This window comes from Lissotriton helveticus, chromosome 1_1 (assembly GCF_964261635.1).
Source record: "Lissotriton helveticus chromosome 1_1, aLisHel1.1, whole genome shotgun sequence".
Classification (NCBI taxonomy): Eukaryota; Metazoa; Chordata; class Amphibia; order Caudata; family Salamandridae; genus Lissotriton; species Lissotriton helveticus.
This window is the reverse complement of record NC_136057.1, coordinates 1,696,096,914-1,696,113,558: the sequence shown is the minus strand read 5'-3', so window position 1 is coordinate 1,696,113,558 and position 16,645 is coordinate 1,696,096,914.

The following is a 16,645-nucleotide window of genomic DNA, read 5'->3' as shown; positions in this document are numbered from 1 at the left end:
TGGCTGATTGCTAAGCCATCTGTGGTTCCTACCGCAGGCCTTATGTTCTTGTTCTCTGATGCGGGATTTCTTCCCTGAGAGTGGTTCCCATGTTTTCTTTGGGACGTGTCATACCCTAAGTGGGGTACTGGTAGCTATTGTATAGCTCTGTCCTACGCTGGGAGGGTGTGGACTCCCTTTTGTGGGTTCCTCGCCTTTCCTGGTGTCGCTGTATACTGCTGGTGTGGTTTCTTTGATCTTTGTCCCGGCGTAGCTTGCGCTGCTCCAGGTTCTGTCATTCTCAGCATCCGCTGCATCGCTTAACCAGCGTTGGCATGCCGTCTGTGGCGTTGTACTGTGGTGTTTCCCTCCTTTTTTGTCCGGCATTTCGACCTGGTCCTTTGCCTGGTGTTCCAGGGGGGGATAGGATTACCTGGTATTTTCCTGTGTTTTGGTTACTGGCTTAGTCCGTCCTACGGATTTCTCCACTTCTATTCTGGCTGGTCCCACTTCTTTTCTTGGGTCACTTTATGTCTGGAACGGTCTCCCTTTAGGGGTGCTCTGGATTTCCCTGGTCTTTGCCTTTGCCTTGCGCTCGACTGGGTCTGGGTGCTCGGCTTCATGGTACTTGCCCGCTGCTGGCTGCGTAGCCCGCTCTTCTGGTCTGCAGCCGGGGGCCTTGGCGTGTGCTCTTTTGCTCCTGCCTCTTGTTCTGCTGGAGCCTTGTGAGACTACGTCTTTCTTCTCATGCCTGCCTTCTTGACTGTGGAGCCACTCCTGCCTTGACCGCTGACTTGAGGCTAAGGCCAGTTCAGCTGTCCTCTTCACTGTGTGTTCTCCTGTGGAGGGCTTTGCCTCCATTTATACCTCTTCTCCTTGGAGTTTGGGGTGCCTCCTTTCTTCCTCGGTACTCCTCTGCTGTTGTCTGTCCCTCCGGGGCTTTCTGGCAGATGTCCCTGGTACCTTGGATGGGTTTGGGGTATCCTGGCCTCCCTTCGCTTCGTCCTTGCTTCCTTCTGCTTGGTGGGGCTGGGCCGCCCTTCTTGTCCCCTTTACACATCCCCTGCTGGGGCCCTATTATTATTATTAAAGAATTTTGTACCGCGCACGGTTACCCAGGGGCATCCCAGCGCTAATAGAGAATCAGAGCAAGCAGCCTGTATGGAGCGGAACAGAAGCTGAAATTATTCTGGGAATAGGTGAGTTTTGAGAAGTTTCCGGAACCTAAGCAAATTTGGTTCAGATCGTAATGAGAGTGGGAGAGAGTTCCAGGCGTAAGCAGTATGGATAGAAAAACTCCTGCCACCTGAACGGGCTCTCCTGATTCTCTTTATCTGAAGGAGGTGTTTGTTGTCGGAGCGTAAAGCTCTAGTGGACTTATAGGGCCGAATCATGTCCTTCAGAATAGCTGGTCCTTTCCCCTGTATGCTCTTATGAGCAATACAGAGGGCCTTAAAGGTCACTCTCTCTTTGACAGGAAGCCAATGGAGTGCCTTTAAAGCAGGTCTAGCTGACTGCCTGGCCGGAACGTTCCGCAACAGCCTCGCTGCTGCGTTCTGCACTTGTTGCAGGATCTTGAACGTTGACTCCGGTGCTCCGAAAAAGAGTGCATTACTGTAGTCCAAGCGTGAGATGATTAAACCTTGGACTAACAGCTTCCGGGAGGGTTCAGGTAAGAGGGGTAGAACCTTACGGGCCGATCGGAGCAGTCCATAACACACGCCAGCGGTCTTCTTGGCGTGTGTCCTAAAGGACAGATCAGGCTCCAGCCTATGTTTCTTCTTGCTGGAGGCTCTCTCGCAGGCTCTCCTCCTCTCTTCTGGGTATGGCTAGGGTATCTATTCTACGTTAAGGAATCTGTGGCTAGAAGTCTCATTCAGATGTATGAATTACTTACCTTCGGTAACGATGTATCTGGTAGAGACGATTCTAGCCGCAGATTCCTTCATGACTCACCCTTCCTCCCTGTTCTGCAAGGACCTTCAGCTCGTCTTCTGCACCCGCCTGCCTCCGGGTGTTTTTGTCTTCTGCAAGTACCCTCTTTCACATCCTCCCTAGTGGGATGCTCGTTCTGTTTGCTTGATCCACTCCTTCCTTTCTGGTGATTGGTTGATGGGTTCATGGGTACTTCTGCATCCCTGCACCCTGGTCTTCCAGTGTGGGGCCTACTCATGCTCTTCTCTCTTTTTCATGGCTTGAACTTTCTGACTTCTCTGCAGTCCTCTGAGTTGGGGTCTCTTGGCTCTGCCTCGACCCTTAGCTCTTTACAGGGAATGTGGCTCTCATTGCTGGTGTTGTCTTGGGGTGATTAGTCGTTGCTCTTCTGTTCTGGCCTTGTTGTCCCTCACTGTTTATAGACTGGGGTTGCAGGCCCAATTTCGTCTGCAGTTACGTTTTTCACATGCTTTTCTGCCCCCTGGGAGGATGTTGTATTTACTTGCAGGGTTGCTTCGCAGTAGCTGTGCTCTGCTCTTCACTTCTATGACTTTCAGTGCCACAGTGCCTGGCACTCTCCCGGATGGTGCTGTTCCTCACCATTTGTTTCTTCCCTTTCTGTTTATCTGATTTTTTGCACACTGTTCCCATATTCTCACAGTTTTTGTTTGTGATGGCTCCGCATTGTGGCGCGGAAAAGTTCTCTGAGAAAAAACTGACGTCGGTGCGCCAGGGTGGGGCTTTTGTGACCTTGCTGACGTCACGCCCGTGGATGACGTCGGCGGAGTCACGTGGTACCGCCCCCGGTGCGCAGAGATGCTGAATGCTGTGGCAAAGTGCAGGTGCGGTGTTGGGCCAGTGGCCAGCTCCAAAGATGCGGGCGTTAGTCTGCGGTCTCCCGCCCTGCGGGACCGCCCCGCTGGTTATCAAGTCCCTCCAGGGACTAGGGGCAAAGTGCAGGTGCGGTGTTGGGCCAGGAGCCAGCTCCAAAGATGCATGCGTTACTTTGCTGTGTCCCGCCCTGCGTGACCACCACGCAGGTTTTCAAGTCCCTCCAGGGACTAGGGGCAACGTGCAGGTGCGGTGTTGGGTCAGGGGCCAGCTCCAAAGATGCGGGCGTTAGTTTGCGGTCTCCCTTTAAAAAATATTTTTTCTCCAAAATGGATGACCTCGTTTAGGATCAAATGGAGCTGGCACTGCCTCACGTCCTATTGTGCTGCGAATGCATGGTGCATTTCTTTGGAACACCTTTGCTTCGAGAACTGGATGAGTATTAAAAGGAAGCTGGCTCTGTATATACTATACCAAAGTGAGGTATAGTGTGCACAGAGTCCAGGGAGTCTCCAGAGGTATAGCAGAGGCTAAATTAGACAAAGGACTAACAGTTCTCTGTGGCAGTGTGGTTGAACAGTTTGGCTTATCCACTGTGTGTGTAAAGCATTTATTGTATTCACTCACTGAAGGCTGATAGCACACACTCAGACTGAAGCCAGACCAATTAGGTAAGTATAAAAAGACATACTTGTATTTTATTTTGTAGAACCAAGCAGGACTTGGCACAGGTAAGTAAGAACACTTTCAAATGCAAAGCTGTACACAGAAATGCAATTGTGGATTGTATCTGAATCGCTTACAGGTTTGTATTACTTTTAATACAGTTTAAAATAAAGTTAGATTGCTTTCGATTACTCTTGGATTACTTTTCAGTTACTTTTAGGACTTGAAGTGATATGCCGAGATATCACACATAGGGTGTTGACATTTACAGGTAAGTGTGACAAAGTTGTTTTCTTTTCATACAAAAACAGTAGGTCAACACGTTTTTAGGAACAAAAACTTGCATCATTGTTTCCTATGGGAAAAAGAATGTTATCGGTTCTCAGGTATGTAAACGACTTACGAGTAGGAGTTTTTGGGGTTAGGGCCAAGGTTCCCAAAGGTCTAGGTAGTCACTCAAATTGCACCACCAGCGGCAATGGGGCAGCCGGGTGCAGAGTGCAGGGGCCCAATGTAAGCCAATAGGGCTAGGGGGTCCTTCGGTCATGGACTGCTTGCAAGCAGGCCATTTACCTGGGGGAGCAAAGCTCCTGGGGTTAGGAGCAGCACTACAGGTGCAAAATATCAGCACTGGAGCTGCACCACCAGTGACACAGGGGTGTCTGGGTGAGGAGTGCCATGGCGATGTCAGGAACCCTGTGGATTCCAATGGAGATCTTATGTTAGGTAAAGATACTGCAGCGTTGGGCAGGGAGGATTCCTGAAGGCGACCACCGGTTGGAAAGGTAAGTTGGGATCTTGGGGGATGCCTGGATGCCGTAGGTTGGGCCACCCAAGGCAGTGGGGTGACAGGTGCAGGGGTGTCTTTTGGTGACGGGTTCTTCTTACCAGCTCTGGTGGCGGTCGGGGGACCCTTCAGGATGAGGCTGCAGGCATCGGCTTGAAGCTTGAGGGAGGTGCGGGATCAGTCAGGATCGCTTGGGAGACCTCCACGTGGTGTTGGGCCACTGGAACCCAGGCCGTGGGCGTCGGACGAGTGGCGCAGAATCTCTGAGCTGCCTGGGTCTGGATTCTGTGGATGAGTCTTTGAGCAAATTCGGTGCTCAGAGGAGTCTGTAAGATGGGTGCAGGACAGGGTCTCAGGGAGGCTACTGGACCCGCCGGGGTTTCACTGTAGTCAGGCTGGAGTCAGGACAGGCGGGTAGGGCTGGGGCCAAAGCAATTGGTGTCCTCTTCTTCCTGGGTGAGCATGGTTCTTTAGTCCTTTTTCTTTCTTCCTCAAATCTGAGCAGGCAAGGTTCAGGGTCACCTACTAATTTAGGAGAGTTAAAGGGGTGTGTAAGTCCAATGGGTTCCTTCCAAGGGGTGGGTGTATCCCCTATTATGGCAGCCTCCAGTGGCAGGGGGGCATGAGCCTCTTCCAAATTGGTTGGGTCCCCTCATCTTCAAGATGGAAGGAACTGAGATGTGTGCTTCACCTCACCTCCCCCACCTGAGGGGTGGGGTTGGAAAAGGTGGGCACACGTCTCCTCCTAGCTTGGTTTTACCGCTGATTCTCCCGCCCAAAGAGGGGGGCAGATTTAGTGAGAGCTAGTTGCTGGGGGCAGCAAAAGGCAGGGACCGCTTACAAAAGTGGCAGGCCTTTGAAGCTTCCTCTTCATGGACCCAGCCCATCCTGGGTAAGGAGGCATGACACCTCTGCCCAGGATGGGCTTTGTTCCTGGACCCAGAGAGTAGAGGCCCTCTACCCAGGGGTCCACAAACCTGTCTGGTGGTGGCACATGGTGGGTAGCCATTCAGTAACCACACCACGGTTGGTCGTTTTTCAGGGATCATCTCCAAGATGCCCTTTAAATGCATGTTACATTATAACCCACACTTGCGTCAGTGTGCGTTTAATGTGTTGAGAACTTTGCTTCCAAACTTCACAGTTTTTAGTAAAGCCAATATGGACCTGTGGAGTTTGTAATGACCAACTCCCAGACCATATACTCTTTGTGGCTTTACTACACTTACAATGTCTAAAAATGGACCTAGACCCTGTAGGGGTACAGGGTTCATGCCCCTGTACCCTCACCCGAGGGCTAGTGCACCCTGCTTGAGGGGTGACTAACCTAGGACCCAGACAGTGGGTTACAGGCATGGCACCCAGGGACGGGTGCCATTCCAACTCTTCACTTTTCTCTGCACCAAAACACAACCTGCAATGGCAGTGTGTGGTTGGTAAGGTTCAGGGCCTCTAGGAGTGGCACAATAGGCGCTGCAGCCCTTAAAGGCCTTCCCTGGTCACAGTGCCCTTGGTACCCATGGTACCTCTTACAAGGGGCATACCTGTGGCCAGAGATGTGCCAATTGTGTGTACAAAGGTACAGTTTTGGTAAAGAACACAGTCCCTGGGAATCTGACTGACAGCGACCCAGGGCATATCAAGTCAAGTAGCATCAGATGTCAGGCAAAAAGTGGGAGGTAACCATGCAAAAAGGATGAACTTTCCTATAAGCATGGGTTCCCGTCATTTCAGCCTGTATGGCTTCAATACGTACAGCCTGTGTTCCGCTGCTTCTTGTGCACATACAAGTGTGCCCTGGACTTGTGCTTTGGATGGAAATTGGTTGAACCTTCAGACATACACGTGCTAATGGACCCGCTGAAGGCCCATCTGTGCCGCTGTCACTTGCGGATTCCATTGCTCCCGGCCGCATTCTATCAGTTAACCTGGGTTGCCTCCGCACCTGGTGGTTTAGATCTAGGCTCTGTTTCAAAAGAATATCGAGTGGCAGTCTTGGTTCCCTCAGCAGCTGCTGTGGGTGTTGGATGTGAACATACTTGCATTATTTATTTACTGTGAGGTATACCTCTGGGATCATTGTCTGCGGACACTGGGAACAGCAGTGTTTCGTCTACCACTCGGAACATGTAAACATTTGGATATTCGTGTGGTGGGAACATTTGATTTGGCCGTTTTTTTAACTTCCAAATTTGTTTTATATTTCATTCTATTTTCTTGCTTTTATATTTTTTAAATATGTTGGCTTTCTTTATGCTACAGGCCTCCAAATAGCATGAGGGCCTTATTTTAAGTTATTTTATCATCCTTTTTAGCGTATAGTTTCATAGCATCTTTGCTTTTCATATGCTGTTCCAATTTTTTGTTATGCAAGTTCTTTGCTTCAGATAGCTTGTCATGTGCCCAAGTTCGGCCTGGTACCCATTTTATATGTAGACATTTCTTTCCTAAAGTTACATCTACTTTGTCACATCAACTTTTGTCACACATTTGCATTTGTGACCCTTGGGTTAGTTTCTTGGAAATACCAACTTTGCTGACACAGAGAACTTTGTAGGAACACTATCACACTGCCTTGTCATTGTGTACAATGCCTTCACGTGTGTTATACAAATGTGTTTGTTATTATGTCCATATGGCACCAGCTATCTGTAGAATAGAAACAATGGCAGCCCGTTCACAATCTTGGCCTAAGGTAATGATGCCTTTTTCTTATAATCTTTTGTTTCCCAAGTATAATCAGAGGAGACACTTTGGCTGACTACGAGTGGTCCCTGCATGCTGAAGCTTTTATCCAGCACTTGACTGACATCTCAGTGACGGGTGTCCAGTTTGTGACCAAGACGGGTTCCTCCATTCTTACCCACCAGGTAAAGGGGTTGGATCATCCAGTAGGGGGTTTCTTGGCAGACCATATATTTACACCCTAAACACGTAGGTTAGGATTTGCATACTAAGAGTATGCTAGGCTGTTATACAGATTGCATATACTTGCATAAATACATTGTCTCAGCAAGATGGTGGAACTCTTCGTCCTGTTCACCAACCTGACAGTTATCATAACTTTAGTCTGTTTCTGTTTATTGATCTTTCCGGCACTTATGTTCTATACAAGAATCACTTTGGTTCAATATTGAAAACATCCCTTCGTGTATTCTTTGTATATGTCTCTGAGCGAAAGGGAGCCCGAGTGTTTGAGCAAAAGGTTCTAGGTCTGTCACCACTGTTCCTGAGGGAACAGGGTTGCCATGTTCAGTAATTGCCAGAACTGTTCACTCCCTATCTAGGTTTAGGAGGGGCTCATGGTGGCACTATGAGCCAGCTGGTCGAAGGGACAACATATTCTGCGGGGGTGCACTGAATCAGTCTGGCACCATCCCAAAGATTATGTTGTCCACAATTGCGCAGTTCCTTCTGATTGGTGGGAACTACACAACATATTTAAAGAGGGTTCCTAAAGGCTTCAGCACAGATTGCGCCACCATAAGGGGCCCCTTGCCAAGCTCATGCAATCTGCCATTGCAGCCTGCATGTCTTGGTGCAGAGAAAAACAAAGAGTGGACATGGCACACACCCTTGTGTGCCATGCCAGCAAAGCACTGCATGTGGTATAGATAAGTCACCCCTACAGAAGGACTTACAGACCTAAGGCAGGGTGCACTATACTCCATGTGTGGGCGTATCTGCTTGAGTGGATGTGTCCCTTTGATATCTAAGCAGAACCTTAGATATTACAAGTTCACAGGGAAGCCATGATGAGTACATGGGCTGGACACTCATGATTACGAGTTCCCTAGCTACATGATGGCTTCACTGTACCCCCAAGGTGTTTGGTACCAAACACCTCGTCTTGATAAATCTACACTGATGCCAGTAGTGGATTTATTAAGCAATGCAACCATAGGGCACCTTAGGGCTGCCCCTGAAAACCTACTGAATACTAGTGGTTGACTGACTGCTGTTGACCAACCACCCATCATAGACAGGGTTCTGCCCTCCTGAGGTGAGAGCCTTCGTTCTGATGCCACATCCATGCAGGATGTGCATTCCAGGGCAGGAAGCTTCAAAGGCCCTGCTGCCTTAGTTATGCAACCCAGGCCTCTCTAGATAGTGGAGATGCCCAACCCCCTGTCCTGCTCCCACTTTTAGCAGCAAGACAGGTGGAAAAAATTAGTAAGATTAGGAAATGGGGCCCACATTCAGCCAGCACCACCCCTAGGGTGGGTCAGCTAATGTGGACCCCACTTTATGAGATTACTCCATCTTGGTTTGGACCGAATTAGCATTCTAGGGTCAGAGCTACACCCTAAAGGTAGGTAGCCCAATGGCTAGTGCCTGTCACTCCCCTTAAATGCCCTTAATTTGAGTATTTAGATGGCACCCCTAAACCCAATAACTCAGATCAAGAGAAGAAGGATAAAGAAAAGTCACATCTGGCGAGAACTGCATCAGAACTGTTGACTTTTTGATCACCTGCCCGTCCACAGCCCTCTCTCGACAATCGCCACCGAGTAACTCGTCCTGCGAACTGGAGAACTACCAAAGCCTTGGGTAGCCTGCTAGCACTTCGAAAATTGCCTACAGTCTCCCTTGGAGTAGAGGAGCTACTCCCCTGCAGTCCGCAGGCACCATCAGGTAGCGTATGGTCCACCATCGTGCAGCTCCGGCCCGACCGATGCCGCAGGTGATCAGGAGAAGGTGCTTGTCCTCTGGAAGGTCAGATCTGTCTCCCCACTGAGTATGAAGCAACCAGGACCAACCGTAACCATGCAGTACCAACCACCTTGGTACCGGACAACCCTGCACCGAACACCAACAGTGAGAGTCCAGTCCAGATTCCCACTGCAACAGCACCAAGCAGCCATCGAGGGACGTCAACATCATTGAGACCCACTTGAGTGGCCCAGCTGCCTTGATTTTGCCCTTGCCAGCTGTTTTTCCCTGACCGCGAGGAGCATCTTTGCGCACCCAGCCCAGCTGACCTAACTACTCTGCACCAGAGCTTCCCAGCCCAGGTCCAAGTGAACCGGCTGTACCCCCTTAGCTTTAAGACCCCTTGTGACCCAAGCCCCCATTTGGGAGCTCTCGAACTTGGGCCCAAGACCCCTTGTGTGCAACCCATTTTTTACTGCCTCTGGTGATCCTTTGAATGGATACTAGATATTTGCCTGGCTCTGCTGATGCTAGCTCCAGTGGACATAGACCTGTTGATGAGTCCATTAGCGAAACATTTTCAAAGTTGCCCTTGGGTCTACAGTTTCCTCAGAATGTGAGCTGAACCACTTCTTTCAGCTGAAATGAGTACTTCAGAACATGGCTCACTAAATGCTGGCTCTAAAAACACGGATGCTGGTTAACCGGCTACTGTCTCAGCATTGGCTGAGACAGAGGATCATGTCTGTTGTCTGGAGATTGGGAACTGGGCTCTCGGACAATCATCGTCTGCGGAGACTGAACCCGTTCTGGATTCATTAATATTTGGTTAAGCGTTATGTTACACGGTGGTGTTGAGAGTTCCCCTTAGGGCCCATTGTAGTTCTTCTTTATGTTAGCCTAATTGTAGGTTGTAGGCTGCTTTTCCTTGGCACCCGTTTCAAAGTAACACATTTGTTTTTGTGCCACATGTTTATTTTAGAAATAGGCTGTATATGTTTTGTTACTCAGCTCTTCTGCTGGGATTCAGACTGAACATTTTGTACACGGTCAAACAACATTGTGCCTTGTTTTTCTCTGTGGTCAGCCACTAGCACATTCTAATAGATTTGAAAGTGGGGTCAGAGTTCATGGACCTGGCCTTGGTGCTGGCCAGAAGAAGAGAAGCAATGGCCTGGAAAGCACGGGTCGACCCGATAGTTGAGACGTGGATGAAAGATGTTAGGATGTGGGCAGGAGCTCCAGACAGGGCACTGATAATGGTGGATACCCGGGGTATCAGGAGGCGTCCAATTGCTATTATGGATGGAGGGGTTGGACGCATGGGAGCACCTAGAGGGGATGCAGATGGGAGCCCTGACAGTCTGATAGGGTTGAATGAGACGGAGGAGGCAGAGTCCTACGGGGAGTCAGATGACGGAGAGATTGAATGACGAGATTGGTGATCTGTCGATGTTATAGAGCGCAGTGCGAACCGCCCACCCTGGACCCCCCCACCACTAAAAGATCTGATGAATTGTTCTCTTTTGCACCGCTTCTACTCTTAACCTCAGAACATATAAGAGGCTGTTCTCCTCTACCTGACTACCCTGATCGACATAAGCAGAGCAAGTCTATGCATCCCCAGATGGAGTGGTGGGCTCCCAACCGCCGCTTGACCGGCATAACCGCCAAGACAGATTATATTTTCTTTTTTCTTTAGGTTTAGGTTTTAGTTAATATTTAAGCATTTCTAATCCTTCTCCAGTAAGCTCCTGGGTACTACTATGCCTGATCAGATGTGCGGCAGCGAGAATGTACAACTAAAGCGAGCTCCTGAAGCCTGTTTACTGGGCTTAATGAGCATTACATTTAGCTTAGCACAGGCTGGGAAGGGCTGATTGGGTACTGCTACCTTTACAGAGCAAGGTCAGAACGCCCCCACAATACAAATATAGGGTACAGATCGGTAACCCTGTTAGCAACTAATATTTTATACATCTAATGTACTTGGGCAATCCATTTATTGTAATATCATTTCCTTATAATGTATCCCATGCATTGCACTGTCAAAGAAAAAAAAGTGAAACATTGTGGGGCATATTCTCAAGGAGCTATTGTCAAGTTAACGGCACTTTATCACAGCCATAGTCGCCTGTACAGAATCTTCTGGTTTTACGGTCTCATAATTCCAATAATTTTAGCTGCTAAAAGCAGGTGGACACAGTATCTGCCTGGATTCCTCACCTTTTGAATTATCCCCAGTGCACAGCATTACGCAGAAACTTTTCTCCTCAACTCTGCCAGGTCGACGAGGAAGTCACAATGGAACTACTCCGCATGCAACTCCGTGTGATGTCATCGGAGCAATAAGAAGTCCTTGTCAGCATGCTGACGTCAGTTCCACACATTTTTTCCGTACCTCTGAGGCGAAACGGGTGAACAACAACCTTCCCATAAGTATACAAAACAAAACCAAATATGGAAATACTACATCCTAGCTATTTCCCAAATCCAAGTAACCTCATGATTTAAGCAATAAATCACATAAACATTAATTAATTAATTTTCGGTATAAGCAGACAGACAACAGGGGAGGGGGTGGGTCAGTGAGGAATCCACAGGCAGATACTGTATCCACCAGAAAAAGCATTGCAGAAGGTAAGTAACTTGTTCTTCTGATGGATACATCTGCCTGTGGATTCCTCACCTTTTGAATTGAATCTCCAAGCAGTCCCGCTCTCGGAGGAGGGTGCCGGCCTGCTTATATCCAAAAATCCTGCAACACAGAACAAGCAAAATGGCCGTCCCTTCTCACTTCCGAATCCAAGCAATAGTGCTTTGCAAAAGTGTGGCGAGAGGCCCACGTTGCCACTTTGAAGATGTCAACCACAGAGACAACTCTAGCCAAAGCCGAAGATGACTTTGCTCTGGTAGAATGAGCAAAAATACTTTCAGGAGGCTCCTTCTTGGCCAAGGCTTAGCAGATCGTGATGCACAGGATCATCCACTTGGACAGCGTTCTTTTGTGGATAGCCTTGCCCTTCATCTTGCCCACATATCCTATGAAGAGTTGCTCTTAAAGCCTGAAGCCCTTGGTTCTGTCAAAGTAGAAGCTCACTGCCCTCTTGGCGTCTAGTCGATGAAGTCTCTCCTCCTCCTTAGAAGGGTAGAAAGTAGGTAAAGTGATGACCACCTTAGGCAGGAAAGCAGCTCTGGTCCCAGGAACCATCTTATCCACATGGAAAAATATAAAAGGAGGCATGGAACTAAGAGACTGCAATTCATTAACCCTGCTAGCCGATGTGATTGCTACAAAAAATATTGTTTTAAATGCGAGAAACCGTAAGGGGCATTTATACAAAGGTTCAAAGGGCAAACTCATCAAAAACGTGAGAACCAAATTAAAATTCCACTGAGGGATAATAGAGGGAGTGGGAGGTGACACTTAATAAATCTCATAGCTATAACAGATTTAAACAAAGAGGGTTGATCTGGCAAACAAAGAAAAGCCAACATGGCAGATAAGTAGCCTTTAACAGTTGCCACTGTGCAACCCTTTTGCGCCAGGGAAAGAAAAAACTCAGAACAGATAAATGGGCATTTAAAGGATCAATGTATTTCTCCCCACACCATTTCATAATTTTAGCTCACCTACCAGCATATACAGATTTGGTGGAGTGTCTTCTGGCCGATAAAATAAAGTTCACCACAACTTAGGTTGCTCTGTTTAATCATGAAGATGCAGGCTGTGGAGGTGGGGGTGTAGAGCCTGCCCCTGCGATTGCAAGAAGAGGTCTGCCCTTAGAGGGAGATGGAGCGGAAGGTGCAATGAGAGGTAAAGAAGGTCTGTGTACCACATCCTTCGCGACCAATCTGGGCGATCCATATGACATGGGCCCGGTATTGGCGAATCTTCCTCAGAACTCGAGGAATCACAGCTATGGAAGGAAACGCATAAAGAAACTGTGAGCCCCAATCTAACTGAAACGCATCCTCCAAAGCTCCCTGCGGACTGCAGAATGAATAGCAGAGCACGTACTTGTGAGTGGCAAACCGTTCCACCTAAGGAACCCCCAACATCCTGAAAATGTGAAGTACCACCTCTGGATGGAGATGCCACTTGTGATCGGCTGAATTCTGCAGACTGAGACTGTCCACACGCACATTCAGCACTCCGGCCAGATGATTTGCAAATACGCCAAGCTGATGGTCATGAGCGCAGGACCAAAGCCGAAGAGCCTCTCCGAAGAGAAGATACAACCCAACTCCTCCCTGCTTATTGATGTACCACATCGCTATAGTGTTGACTGTTAAGACCTGAACCAGCTGACCGTGAAGGGAAGGAAGGAAGGCCTTGAGAGCCAAACATATCGCCTGCAACTTCAAAAGAATGATGTGCAACAATCTTTCCTCTGAAGCTCCTCACCACCCTTGAGTGGAGGCATCCGTTATCACTGTGACTAAAAGGCAACCGGGCTTCGATGGCGGACATGTCCTGCTGAGGCTCCGGGATCGGGCGCATTTATTGCCCATTACCAGGCATTGCCAAGGTCAACAAGGACACCAATCGGGTGTCCGAAAGTGCCATGAGGCGCTCCTAATGCCCAAAACCGAGGGCGAGTGGCAATCAAGCCTGCAGGCTCCAGGCGGTGAAATGGCGCCCAGATAGACTGTCGGTTGTGTCCTCTGAGAGCCCAGACCGGGGCCCCAGATCGCACACCAGAAACAGCATCCGGACACACAAGCGAGGACACAGCAGGTGAGTGGGGACTTTGACACTGCCGCAGCCCACCGGAATCCCTGTGGAGAACTAGCGGAGGCGGCAGCGACGATGAGTGGCGGCCGCAATTTTTGGCGTTGCGTTCCCGCGCCTTCGCCCCACAGTCCCACAATCGTATTGAGGGCAGTTGAGCCGCTTCATATTGACTGGCGGCGGTTTTGGGAACTGGGGGGTTTTGCTCCTTGCCCTCCTTTGCACCTTAAGGAACGACATACCAGACCACAGTCGGTCGAGGTCGCTGACCTCAAAATGGTGCCTTTCAATAATTGAGGCTGACGTTTTTGGAGCGTCTGGAAGCCCCTCAGTGACCACTGCGCCAGCAAAAGAGAGGTGAGCAGTGGATTACATACCACCAAGTGCACTCCCTAAGGAACTTCTCCACGTAGCCGTGAAAATCGGACGATCCTGCAAGGGAGGCTGCCTGACCCTAAGATGGCGACCAAGTAATTCAGACTCTCCAAATTTAGATCTCTTCACCAGGGCCCTGGAGAGGCGCACGACTAGCCCATCAACCACCTGGGGGTCTCCGCAAAGTCTACTTTCCGGGGGCAGCTCACATAATGCGCAGCATCATCCTGAACAGCACCCGCCTCTTCCCGCAGCGACAAAGTGACGTGCTCAACACGGAGGAGAACGGAGCAAGACTCCCCCGGCAACACCAGACACCCACTAAACTGCTATACATCCCCTCCTCTGGCAGGTGGGTGCCATCACTCCAACGGGACCACACTGCTCAACATATACACAGCTAGGGCCGCACCACGCAAGATTCCCTCAGCCTTAATAACAATGGGGAAGCCGAGGCGTCGCAGCAGATCACGGTCCCCGAGACCGCCCCAGAGAACATGCCGAAGAACCAGACCTGGGCCCCAACGACAGCACCTTCCCCCAACTTGTTCATTTCGGACAAACTGGACAAGGTACTATGCGCCATCGAACTCTCCATGCTGTCCATGGAAGAGTGACTCGGCGCCCTCACAACAGACGTCACGCTAATACGAGAGGACCACCGCAAATTGGCGGACAAAGTAAGGGAAGACGAGAAGACACTGCAACCCACAATCAAGGCACAACAGAAGACACTGCAAGACGTCCTGAGCTGGCTATCCACCGTGGAGGAGCACGCAAATGATTTAGAGGGACGCTCGAGGCGCTGCAACATTCGCGTTTTGGGCCTCACAGAGGGTATTGAAGGCGTGAACCCGCTGGAGTATCTAGAAGCATGGGTGAAATCCTTTCCCCCCGCATCGGACCGAACAGCATTCTTTTCCATCGAACGCTCCCACAGAGTTCCAGCCCGTAAGCACCACCGGGGGCAGTGCCTAGACCGATGCTGGCGAAGTTCCTATATTTTCGAGACCGGAACGCGGTACTCCGAGCAGCCAGACAAGCGCCCCCCCCCCCCCGCGGATGGAAAATAAACAAATAATGATCTTCCCTAACTACGCGCGAATGGTGCAGCAACAGAGGTCCTCATTTCTGGAGGTCAAACGTCAGCTGCGAGCGAACAATATCCAATACTCTTTACTTTTCCTGGCTCGCCTCAAGGCCCTTTTTAATGGCTCCGTCATCTTTTTCGCAACTACAGAGGAAGTGCACGAATGAGCGGATCAACACTGCACAAAACAACCCAAAGCCGAGACAACTCGAGGCTCAGCCTTCAAAGCGCCGTGCACCAGAAGACACACCCTGTAGTGGATCGCGCAAAACTGTTGGCACCCAAGACTCTCCAAATCTGGAACAGATCATGAAGGAAAGACGGGAAGTTCTACAGGCAGTGATTGACCTACAGGCCTCCCCCAGCGCGGGGGACATTGATCGACCCCCACACATGTTTTCATCGGAAGGAGAGGACGACAGCGATGGAAAGCTATCCAGAACAGACTCATTCACACCACCCCTGGTCACCCCTCAGACTGCAGATGCCATATTGGATGGACAATTGTCTACCACCCCACCCTGAGATGACCTGGTAGAGACTGCTGTTAGAACCCACTCCACTCAAGCACACCTGATGAATGCATACAGCATCGACATGGCCTCAGCTCAGGCGATGCACTATGATCCTACTGTAGTGTAGTTGCTATATTCCCAATAGGCTCTCATAAATTATAGTTTAGACGTAGGACTGAGGTTGACTAGGTCTCTATTGAATATGTTAAACTTAATTATGAAGGCCAGCTAGCTCAGAGGTCACTAGAAACGTTCTCGAGTAAACAAGGAGGTGTTAACTTCCCTGAATAGACAAGAAGGGATTAGTTTCTGACAACCGCATAAACATGACAACTTTGCTCCCTCCAGAATAAGGAGTATATCTCCAGAGTCGCGGAAACAATAGACAGCTATTCACTCAGTCAATCGTGCATGCTTAGTTTCACCAGTAGTGCAGAGAAATAGAGAGACAGGCGTTTTCAATAAAAGTGGTTATTTATTGAGCAGTCTTCTTTCTCATGCAAGAGAAGTGAATTGCCACAATTGCAATACTGGTCATAAAGTAAAGTGCGTACAGTAAAAGGAGTATTATGAAATAATACTGTAAAGGTTTCTAAGCCATAAGATACTTAAAACGGATAAATTACATACAATGATAAAAGTTGACTAAACGTACTCAACTGGGGTTTCTAAAATACGCCTACCCCCGTGTACCTAACCTAAGCCTAGTACGTGGGAAGGAGTAAGTAAGTTGCAGTTTAAGTTAAGATAGTTTTTGCCAAGAATCTGAATCAAGAATTCTCTAAGGGTCTAAATCAGCTCCGTGCCTTGGTTATAGAATGAAGGAGGTCTTGTATCTCTTTCTCATGACTCGATCTCCCAGCAACCCGCAAGGGTGACTGGAAACACTGGAGTTGGATTTCTCGGCAGGAGAAAAGACAGCGTCTCTCTCAGTGCGTCAATGGGAGGGTCGGCTTCCTTCGGCTCTCGTTACAGCTGGGCTTCGGGTAAGTAGATAGCCGATCTGCTCCAAACCACCGTGTGTTTGTTAGGGCAGCTGCTGGTATATTTATACCTGGAAGGTGCCGAGTTTGACGTAA